Source organism: Panthera uncia, unplaced genomic scaffold (genome assembly GCF_023721935.1).
Source record: "Panthera uncia isolate 11264 unplaced genomic scaffold, Puncia_PCG_1.0 HiC_scaffold_95, whole genome shotgun sequence".
In the NCBI taxonomy this organism is placed as follows: Eukaryota; Metazoa; Chordata; class Mammalia; order Carnivora; family Felidae; genus Panthera; species Panthera uncia.
The window spans coordinates 41,937-52,539 of NW_026060144.1; the positions used below are offsets into that span (position 1 = coordinate 41,937).

A 10,603-nucleotide genomic window follows, 5' to 3' on the forward strand; every position below is an offset into this window, starting at 1 on the left:
ACAGCACAGTCTGTTTACACAACTGTCCTGGCGTGATTATTAATAACACTCCCTCAGGCCCGGTCCCCGTGCCGGGGCAGAGCCCAGAGACGGTGCTGACAACCGGTGTCTATAGTGCCCTGAGAGTATTCACGCTGGGCACCCAGGCAGGACACAAGGAGGTGGGTGCTATCATGGAGGTGAGCCCCATTCCACAGGGAGGCAGGGCTTTTCCTGAACCTCCCAGATGCCGAGAGGCCTTAAAACAGAAAATGCCAGATAAGCACCCAGGATTGCCCTTATCAAGGGCCACAGGAAAGGCGCAGGGTTTAATCTCAAAACCACACCCGGAATCAACGGTTTAAAGACCTCAGGCAGTAAGTACCTCTCCACCCCAACACCCAGTGACTGGGGCTTTATGCCTGGAGGCGGGATGGGGGAGGGGCGCAGGGGTGGGTGATGGAGGGGCTTCTCCAAAGATGGGGAATGATCTTTGGGCTTCATCCCCCAGGATGAGACAGGTACACGAGGAGCGGGAAAGAAGGAACACCAGGAGCCTCAGGCCCAAGGGCGAGGAAACAGGGTGGTGTAGAGGGTGTGTGTGTGTGTGTGTGTGTGCATGCGTGCATGCATATACACTTGTCGGGTAACGAGAGAAACCTGTAGCTGGGATCTGGGCTGTGAGAGAGGTGCTGATTGAGGGCCCTCGGAGGGTGGGTCCTGCACTTTCAGTTAGGTAATCCCAAAGGGCTTCCTAGAAGAGGGGCCTTGGAGACAGGCTTTGAGGGTCAGGTCAGATTTGGCAGATGGTCATGGGGAGCCAGAGGGCAGGGACCCAGGTGCAGTAAAGAGCACTGGCAAACGCTGCAGGCGGCAAGGGGCTTCAAGCAGCTGCTATGGTTGGGGGTGCAAGGAGTGTGGAGCTGGGAGTAAGGTGAGGAGGCAGACAGGCAGGTTGGAATCATCCCCTTAGACTTCCCATCACATGTATTCCCTTGAGCCCAAAGGCCGTCCGGTGTTCTGGTCTCCAAGAGACCCTTCCATGAAGGAGAAATGTCCCAGCAGGGGTCTTCATGAACAATTCCTATCTGGCCTCAGTTTCCCCATCCGTGAACAGAAGGCCTTCGATGATTTCCCAGACAACAGGATATAGCATAGGTATCTCCCGGGAATGTGGACAGAACAGTAGATGAAGCACTTAAACGCCAAGACAGCAGGAAAGGCCAAGGGCGGGCGGCTGTGAGCACCGAGCCCCTGACCAGCGTGGGGCTCTGATTCCTCTCTTGCGCAGAGGTCTGCTGTGAAGCACATCCCCGAGCAACATGCCGAAACTGGCAGTGCGCCACACTGACCCATGGGCAGCCTGCCCGCCCACTCTCCCACCCACCTGCCAACCACCCCTCGTCCTGCGTTAAGCAATCTCTATTATCGCAAATGCCTGACATTTTTGCCTGGTAATTACAGCTCCCACAGCCCCAGGAGGATTAGGGCACGATTAGGGAGTAGGGAGGACTCTGGCAGATGGGGAGAAATACCTGTAAATAGACTTGGCAGCCTGATTGCCTCCTGCAAGTTTAGGCTCCCGGAAGGGCTCAGTGGCCAGTGAGGATCATCCTGGGGCCTTGGAAAGCAAAGGCCATCAGCGTCTGTCACCCCCATCATCTCCTGGCCTCCCCACTCATACTGCCTTTCCTGGGCAGCATGTGCCCCTCAATGTGCCCCCTGCCTCTGCCCCACACTCACTCCCCCATCAGGGAGAGAGATCTCAAGTAGAGCTCTGAGCAAACCTTGTCTCCTAGGAACAGGTCCCAGCCCTGGGCCTGCCATCTGAGGCCTTCCCCCACTCTGTCCCTCCTCTGATTCTCTGGGACTCCCACTCTGGGGTCACCTCAATGAGGCCCACAGACCTCATGGACTTTCAGGGTCTCTCACCAGCCTTTCACCTTGAATGATCTGCCATCCAACTCTCCACTTGTCAAAACCGTGCCCATCCATCAAGACTTAGGTAAGATGCTGCCACCGCCGAGGAGCCCTCCAGTCCCCTCTGGAAATATTAAGAGCAAACACTTTGCAGGTCCTTGTGACGTGCCAGGCCCTACTCACTGTGCATTGACACACTGAATCCTCAGTACAGCCCTGGCCGGGTGCTAATTTTACAGACGAGGAAACTGAGGCCCAAAGAGCTTAGGTCAGGGGCTCACAGTTGCACAGGCAGGAAGCAGAGGGGACCCCTGGTCCTGATGCTGCTTGTCCTTGGACAACACTTCTCCCGCACGTCCCTTCAGTACAGCCTCGTTATGGGGCCAACTTTTGCGTCATCACACCCTCAGCCCCACAAAATCACAAGTTCTAGAGTACAGCTCTCTCTAACTGTAACCCGAGTCATCTGGTGGCTTTATTAGAATGCAGATTCCGATTCAGGAGGTGGTGGGTGGAGCCTGAGAGTCTGCCTGTCTAGGAAGTGCTCCAGTGTTGTTGGTGCTCCTAGTCTAAGGACCACACGTTGAGTAGCAAGACTAGAGCCTACACTAGGGCAGACAAGTCTTCCCCTTGCCATTGTTGGCTTAGTAGAGCCACGGGACTGTGGGAGCCTAAGACTGGTCCTTCACCATCCGTGGCCCTCCCAGGAGGGTGGGCCCCCTGTCGGTGCTCGCGACGGGCTGGGCCCCCACTGCTAACTTCCTTCTGCTCAGAAAAAAGCAGTGGGCTGGGGTCTGGATGCACCCCTGCCTTAGGATATCCCCCAGCACCCCTCCAAGCCTTGGCCCAGCTCTGAGCCCCCAAGGAATGCTTGCAGTTCTTCTGGAAACTACTCTTCTTACCTGTGCTGCTGCCACAAAGCACCTACAGAGACAGCAGGTCTCTGCTCGGCCAACACATCCTGTCCTCTGGCCACGGAAGAAGGTGAAGAAAGCACTTGGCAGTGGAAGAGGCCAGTAACTACTGATGACTTCTTTGGAGAGAGGCGTCAGTGTGCCAGGATCCCTTCCCCCAGCCATGGGGCACGGAGGCCTGCATCTCCTCTCCTAAAGCCAAGTGGGGGAGGCTTCCAGAAAGCTGCTTGAAAGCTTGCTGTGTGTGCCCACAGTGTGGGATGGTCCCCGACTCCCACCTAAGGATGGGAGACATTGTTGTTCCCTATGGGAGGCTGAGCAGAGAGACAGGCTGAGGTGGGAAAGGTCTGACCTCCAGAGCTGGGTAGGCCTTGCATGGTTCAGACGTGGATCCTGCAGAAGGAAGACTCCGGTCTTCTTAAGAGAGGAAGGAGGAGGTTGACTTCACCAGAAGCTGGGTGGGACCAGGTACCAAGAGCTGTCGTAAGCAGCAGCTGGAGCATGAATCACCTGACTCAGGAGAGGTCGCTAGTGACCGGAGCCCCAAAGAAGCAGGGGGCAGAGGAGTTTCCACTGATGGGGGAGTATGGACTTGAGCGGTCATGAGATGGCCCTTACTGCTCACACAACTGGGAGGGCAGTACAACTGGCCGGCTCTTTCCCCCAGAGACCAAGAATTCACACCTCACTGAGGTCAGCTTGCTCACTGACCTGGCGGGGCCCGGCCCCCCCTGCCCTGTGCACCTGGGGCACAGATGGGGCAGCCACGCCCAGCCCTGCCCTTGAGTGGGGTGGGAAGCCACCCAACTCTAGAACTCTCAACATTTTCTGCAGAATTCAGGAGGGTGTTAGTCCAAGTTCAAGGGTATAAGAAAGGCTAAAGATGCTCTTCCCAGAAAGTTACACATACATACGTGAACACAAAGATTTTAATAGAATTTGGGAAGGAGACTGTGGACCCGCTGAAGCCTGCCCACAGTCTCCGTAGAAAACCATGCACCTTGGGTGGAGAACACCCGCCTGCAAGGAGGCACGGGCCTCTATTTCATTCTTGCAGGCTTGGTGGCAGTGCTGTGGCTCTACTCCAGGAGAGGGTGGCGCTGGGCTTTGCCCCTCTTCCATTCCAGGAAACCCCAGGCCCAGGGTGTCGCCCTGCGCATGTACCTGCATCTTGGCTTCTAGAAGAGTGTTTTCATAATTTGTTGGGACTGGGTTTTTCAAGCAACGCTGGGAATATTTTGATTTGTCCAGCCCTGCCAATGGGACCCCGGTCAGGAGGTTAAGTGAGTTTCATTGCAAAGACACACTTTTCCTTCCCGGGTTGATAAACAAGCCTGCTGCAGGGAAACCGACTTCCTCCACTGGCGCTCAGCTGGAGCAGCCTGTCCCTGGCCAAGGAAAACAAATGCATAAACATTTCGGGGACATATAGGAAGCATTTCTGCTGGACGCCTGCTGCGAATGGCCGCTGGAGTTTACACAGCAAACCCCAGTGGGGCCTCCGCACAGCCTGGACAAGGCACTCCCTGCCTCGCACTTCCCTCCCGGCTCCTCCCAGCTTCTCCCCAAAGACCCACAATACGATAATACAATACAACAATCCGGCCATGGCTCGTGCCCAGCCCACAAGAGTGCAAAACAGGCCCTTGAGCTGTCACCTCCATACGCCTGGCACTTAAAGAGAAAGGGGTCTCCTTTCAGCCGGCACTGCAGAGAGAACACAGTCCCTGAGCTGCTGTGTCCCGAGCCCAAGAGGAGGCACACAAGAGGCTGGGGACCAGCTGCCGTCCAGTGTCCAGGACTCTCCCAGGCCTCTCCCTGGGCCAGGGCGACACAGGAGGAGTTCACACCCTGATCCTTCTGTGCAAACACCCACCTCTGCAGGGCCCATTGACAGCAATGGCCCACGCCCCTGCTGTGCGCAGCAGGGGCGGGCACTGTTGCAGGCTCTGCCCTTATGCTGCTCATGGCTTCTCACGTGGACGGACCTCGTGACAGAGGCTCCTGGAGCCCAGTGCTCTGCCTCTGCGTGCCCTTGCTCAGTCCCACTGTTAGGAGCCGTCGCGAGGGGTTCCTTGACTTTGGTTTTGGACACATCTCTCTCTCTCTCTCTCTCTCTCTCTCTCTCTCTCTCTCTCTGGTCTTCTCTCCCACCTGCCACTGCCTCTCTATACTTCTTCATATTCCCTTCTAAAGCCAGGAGGATATACATCAATGGAATCGAGGAGGCTGCAACTGTACAATTTTCCCTTTATGAATGATTGTGTTTTTCCCATTCCCACCTGTCCTACCCTTGCTCTGGGGGGGGGGGGGGGCCCCCCGGCCCTCCCCCCCCCCCTTTCCGGCAGTTCTCTTCATAAGGGGCTCTGTGGCAGCCACATGGGGGAGACTCCCCCCGCTCCCTCTGCTCATCCCCATCTTATTGCCCTCTGTGGCCAAGAGGTCCCTCCCTAGAAGGTTCTTCCCCCCATATCCACTTGGCCAGGTCCAGCCTACCCGCCAGGTCCACAGGACCATCCTCCCGGGATCTCCCAGGGATCTGGGTCTTCCCTGAGACAGGTTCCAGGGGACCTGAGTTGTTTCTGGTCAGCAGGGCTTACACTGGTGCCTTAGACCTGAGGCTGATCAGTAGAAGACAGGCTAGACCAGAAGCCCAGCCAGGGACCCTACTGGACCACCTGCCTGCACAGACCCTTTAGGTGATATCTCCAGGGCTCTGGGGCCCCTCCGCCATCACTGTTCCCACCCTAGTCATGAACCACACAGACCTCATGCTTCCTTCGCCATCACAGAACGAATGAGTCTCTCTCTGTCCTTAGCAAGGGTTTGACTTCTGCTTTATAAAAAGCCAACTACCAGAAATAATGAACCCGGGGTCCCCGGGCTGACCATATCACAGGCTTGATGAGGGGACAGGCGGCCCAACGGGGTGCAAGGGAGGGATGCAGACAAAAAGTGGCAGAGGCAGTCCAATCCTTGGCAGTCACGGCTCAGCTGAGAGGAAGCCACATAGCAGCACGCTAGGCCCTCATCACTGTCCTGGGGGCCCTTCATGGAAGGGGCAGGGAGGTTCTGGACACTTCTGGAGCATTGCTGGTCCAGACAGGAGGGACGCTCTTCTGAAGGATTGTCCCTGAGGCCTGGGGCTCAGCTGTCACCCCCAGTGATGAGTGGTGGAGCCATAGGCTTACCCACAGGAAAGGTCACAGGATGGGATCGGAGCCGTTCCAGTTCACCGATGCCCCCTTCCACCTACGCACAGAGTGACAGATACAGAGTTAGAGCTGCAGGGGCCCACAGAGGAGCTGCCTCTTGTCCTCACTCACCTGAAGTTCCTGTCTCAGGGGCTTTGAGGATCTCTGGTTCCACCCTCCCTACCTCGCCTCTCCACATTCACACACGAACCTACACACTAGGCCCTTGTGAAACACAAATACACCTCGGACCCCAGAGAGCCATGGAGAAGACAGAAGTGACAGGTCATTTGTTCATTCATTCATTCATTCATTCATCCCACAAGGGTCTACTGAGAACCTCATCCGTGCCTGGCACTGGAGGGCCCTCAGCTGATGCAAGTAGGTGATTCACATGCGCGGATCCGGCCACCTTCCAGGGGTACTGATGGTGACACTTTAAAGCACATGGGAAGACCGAGATATGGGAGAAGGCTGGAGTGTTGTCCCAGAGAAGGAGGGAGAGAGGTGGGGGCAGAGGGTGGGAAGCAGGCAAGGTGGCACACAGCACAGGACCTGAAAGCCTCGAAGGAATCTGGGCTTTGCTCTAAGAGCCACCGGAAGCCAGTAGAAGGCTGTGAGCAGCTCGGTAAAACACAGACTTGCATTTTTAAAAATTACTTCATGAAGCCTTAAGAAGCAGTGAGTACTGGGGTGCATGGGTGGCTCAGTCAGTTAAGCATCCGACTCTTGATTTTGACTCAGGTCATGATCTCCCGGTTCAGGGGTTCAAGCCCCACATCAGGCTCTGTGCTGATGATGCGGAGCCTGCTAGGGATTCTCCCTCTCCCCTTCTCTTTAACCCCTCCTCCGATCATGCATGCTTTCTCTCTCTCAAAATAAATAACAAACATTAAAAAAAAAAAAGCAGTGAGTATAATTTTACTGTAGCCCAGGGCTGGATACAATTTAATACTAGTTCAATTCCAAAATCAGAATTATTGGAGGTGAGACCACAAAACATCCCAACACTTGATTTTAATACATGGCACCCTAGTGTTCTAAAACAGTGGATGGGATATTTCTGCAAGTTCTGGCACTGGCTGTATTACACATATACATGCATCCTAAGGTTATATGAACTAAGAAGCAGGTGTTGCACACCTCAACAGCAGTCCTAGGGTGCAGACTTTGGGAACTGGGGTCTAGAAATGCTTTTCACAGTGTGGGGCTTGAGGAGAGAGCAGACATTTTCAAAACCTGAAGTTTGTCTTCCAACTGAAGTCAAAATCTTAACTGCCAACAGAGGAGGGTTTAAAAAAAAAAAAAAAAAGGAAGCTTTTCTCGCTTTAATTGTACATCTGCATTGCAAAGTCCAGTATCGCTGAGATAGGAACTACAACCAGGGAGCGAACGGGTTCTCCAGAAGGAAGCCTGTTAGACTTCCCGATCGAATGCTTAGACGCACCAAGAGGTTTCGGTAGCCGTTGGCTGTAAACCCAACCTTCTCCGCCTTCATGAATAACCCAGACTCCCTCTGAATTTCTTTCTCTTCCCTTCCTCAGGCTTCCTCTCTTTGTCCTTCTTCATGTGTGTGCCTTGCTTCGGTTGCCACATCAATGGCTCTGGTTTTTAGGTGGGGAGGGACGGCCCTCCCCAGGGAGTGGGATTACTTTCCTCTTGACTACGGGCAGCTTCTTGGTATCTGTAAGACTGGATTTTCCTCTGTTGAATATTTTGCACACTTTATACCAGCCCATTCCTCTTCAAATGGGCAAAAAGATTTGTCATGTGAAGAGAAAAAAAATCTTAGTGGTAATTCTGTGTGTCTTGTTCCCGTGGAAAGGTTTAGTGTGGGAGATATTTGCACGTCATCTGTTTTGGAATGATTACTATCCCGTTGTTCTCCCAGCTTCACCCAGCACACTGTGAGGACAGACAGAATCTGAGAATGTAGTGCTCGTCACAGTCTAGACACGAGACACAGCCCTGCCTTGTGTGGCACATGCCGGTCGATGTCCCCAGAACTTCTTATCCAGTCTATACAGGAATGCCGAATTGCATCTTTTCGTTACAATGCTTGGCATAGAAGGCTGAAATGGTGGATAATGGCAGAAAACGTGCCAAGCCATGACTGTTACACTGCTTTAGCAAACTCGTCCTTCAAAGCTAGCTCTGCGTGCTCTTCATTATTGTTGATAATGCCCTTGATGCTGAGAGAGCCCACCCAAAATGGGGTTGGCTGGCTTTTTCACAGCCAACCCTGTCCCTCCTGTATGAAAGGCAGGGAGGTGCCTCTCACCAAACGAACCGTTTCGATCCCTGGGATCCATCTGGTCACAAATGCTCAGAAGTGGGTCTGGATGTGCAAAAAAGTTTGCACACATTTCTAGACCTCTAGAAGAGGTCTTTTCTCAAGACTAATTATTGGAAGACCTACCTCAACAAGACACATTCCAAACATCACCTGTGATGACACACACAACCCTCTTGTGCTCGTCCACCGACCCTACCTCTTGCTCATCGTCAATCACGTCACGTGAATCGAAACGGTCGGTACCACTCGTTCCTTTGGCTGTGGGGGCATTCAGTGATTCTGTGGTGTCTGGGTGCTTTAGATTTTTTGAGCTGCTCTGTGTCAGCACTGGGGAAGATCCAGAGGAATCTATTAGGTGGTCTGGGGTTGAGCCACTCTGATGGACTCCATCAGCATCATAGCATCCAATCACTGCTTGAAGAAGCACTGGGACTGCATCTGGAGACTCTTCAACATGACTGGGAGAGGTCAGGCCACTCCTAGGTAGTCAGCACCCAATGCCTGTGCTGTTTGGGACTGGAGCCGATGATGCCCCAGGGTAGCCCCTATAGGTCCAGTCAGTAGCAATGATGGATGCAGCTCTCACCTGCACAACCGAGCAGGCTGCAGGGGTAAGACAGGCTGGGAAAGCTCTGTGCTGATCACAGGCTCCAAGGGACTAGGCTGACCTATTGCGCCAAGTGGGTTACGAGTACTTCAACCATCCGCAGCAACACGACTCGGGGCTTAATTGATTCTACCATGCAACTTGAGATTTCCAGTTTTCTTTCTCTGTTCATCATATTTGCAGTTTTGAAGCATGTCAGGAAAAAGCTTTTATTGTTCCATTAAGATTTATAGGTAAGCATCAGCCTCTGTAAGTTTCTTATCAAAGTCTTGGACACTAGGGACACATCCTGAATCCAGAACCCCCCATGAGGCGGCAGAAACGAGGTGTGGAGGAGAGCAATGCTCCACCCACAGCCTCACTCCAGGCAGGCATCACAGACCCAGATTGTGAAGGTAAAACTATTGCCCAGACCACAATGGTTCCTTGCCCTAGTCGTGGCAAGAATGGGCATGGAGGTGGGGGAGTCAAAAGTACACCAGACTTCTTGTATCCCTAGAAGACTTACCCTCAGCCTGGCCCCAGCAGCCCTTCTCCACAACCCTCGCCATCCCTCCCAGTCTTCACCCCTGACTCTGGTGAGCAGAGAGAGGTCCCTCCTAGGAGCTCCCAATCTGCAAATATCTCCGATCCTGGCAACATGGGGTTTGGCCTCAATGCAGGGTCACATTTGTCTGCTACTGGGCACGCCACGACAATGGTCACTGAGTCTTACAGTTCGGGGGGGGGGGGGCGAGGGAGGGGGTATGTTTAGTTTTGAGGCTTTTTACAGAGGTTAACTAACTCACTGCAGCCCAGCCAACAGGGGCCAATAGTGGGGAGAGCATTAGAAGCGCCAGAGAAAAGCAGTTCAGAATTGCTAGAAAATCAGAAATGCTTTTAATGTTTTTCAACGGCAAGGGCTGAAGACACAGGATACTGTGCTTGTGTGGGGATGAATGGTTCTCCAGCAGGAAAGTCCACGGTCAATTACAAGGACCATAAACAGAGCTCTGCATATGCAATTAGGGACTAGCAGAGAAAGGGGAGGGATGAAACGGAACCACACACAGCGCAGCAGGCAGAATCCCAGCTCACTCATCCAGTGTTAATTCAGGACGTAAGAGTGAGAGTTTACAGCAGGCTTGCTCAGCCTTGGACCACTGACATTGTGGGCTAGGTGATTTTGTTGTGGGGGCTGTCCTGTGCATTCTGGGATGTTTAGCACCCTCCTCCCCAGCCGTGATACCCAAAAATGTCTCCAGACATTGCCAAATATTCCCTGGAGCATGCAATCACCTGGCGAGGACCACTGGCTTAGGGGTTGAGCTCAGTGAAGATGCTGTGGTCCCTGGAGCTCAGGGAGGCTCAGCATCACAGAGAGGGCCCACCTCATGGCCACAAATGAGGCCCTCGCCTCCCATGGGCCATCCCTATAGAAGAGCAGCAGGTACCTGCCTCCCCACCCCGATTTTCAGCATTGATGACACTAGTGTATTTCAGCAGGGGGTTCTAGGGAGGACACCTAATAAAGCCTGTAGCAGCAAGAAGAAGAGGACAGACCTGGCTTTAAAGCCCCCAGAGCTGACCAGTAGAAATATACCACGGAATTCCTCTTACTCACTGTGGATTTCCAGACAAGCATCCTGTGGGCAAGTTCCCCTGCCTGTGCCCCAGCCACTGGGAGCCAGAGCACCATGGAATGAGCCCCATA

The 10,603-nt window shown here is 53.7% G+C and overlaps 2 pseudogenes; both read right to left on the minus strand.

The window, feature by feature from the left end:
* Window positions 1-7,335: 7,335 nt before the first annotated feature.
* On the minus strand, window positions 7,336-8,118 carry LOC125918528 (oxysterol-binding protein-related protein 9-like; annotated as a pseudogene).
* A 57-nt stretch (window positions 8,119-8,175) lies between these two features.
* LOC125918529 (oxysterol-binding protein-related protein 9-like) lies at window positions 8,176-9,275 on the minus strand (annotated as a pseudogene).
* Between the last annotated feature and the right edge of the window lie 1,328 nt (window positions 9,276-10,603).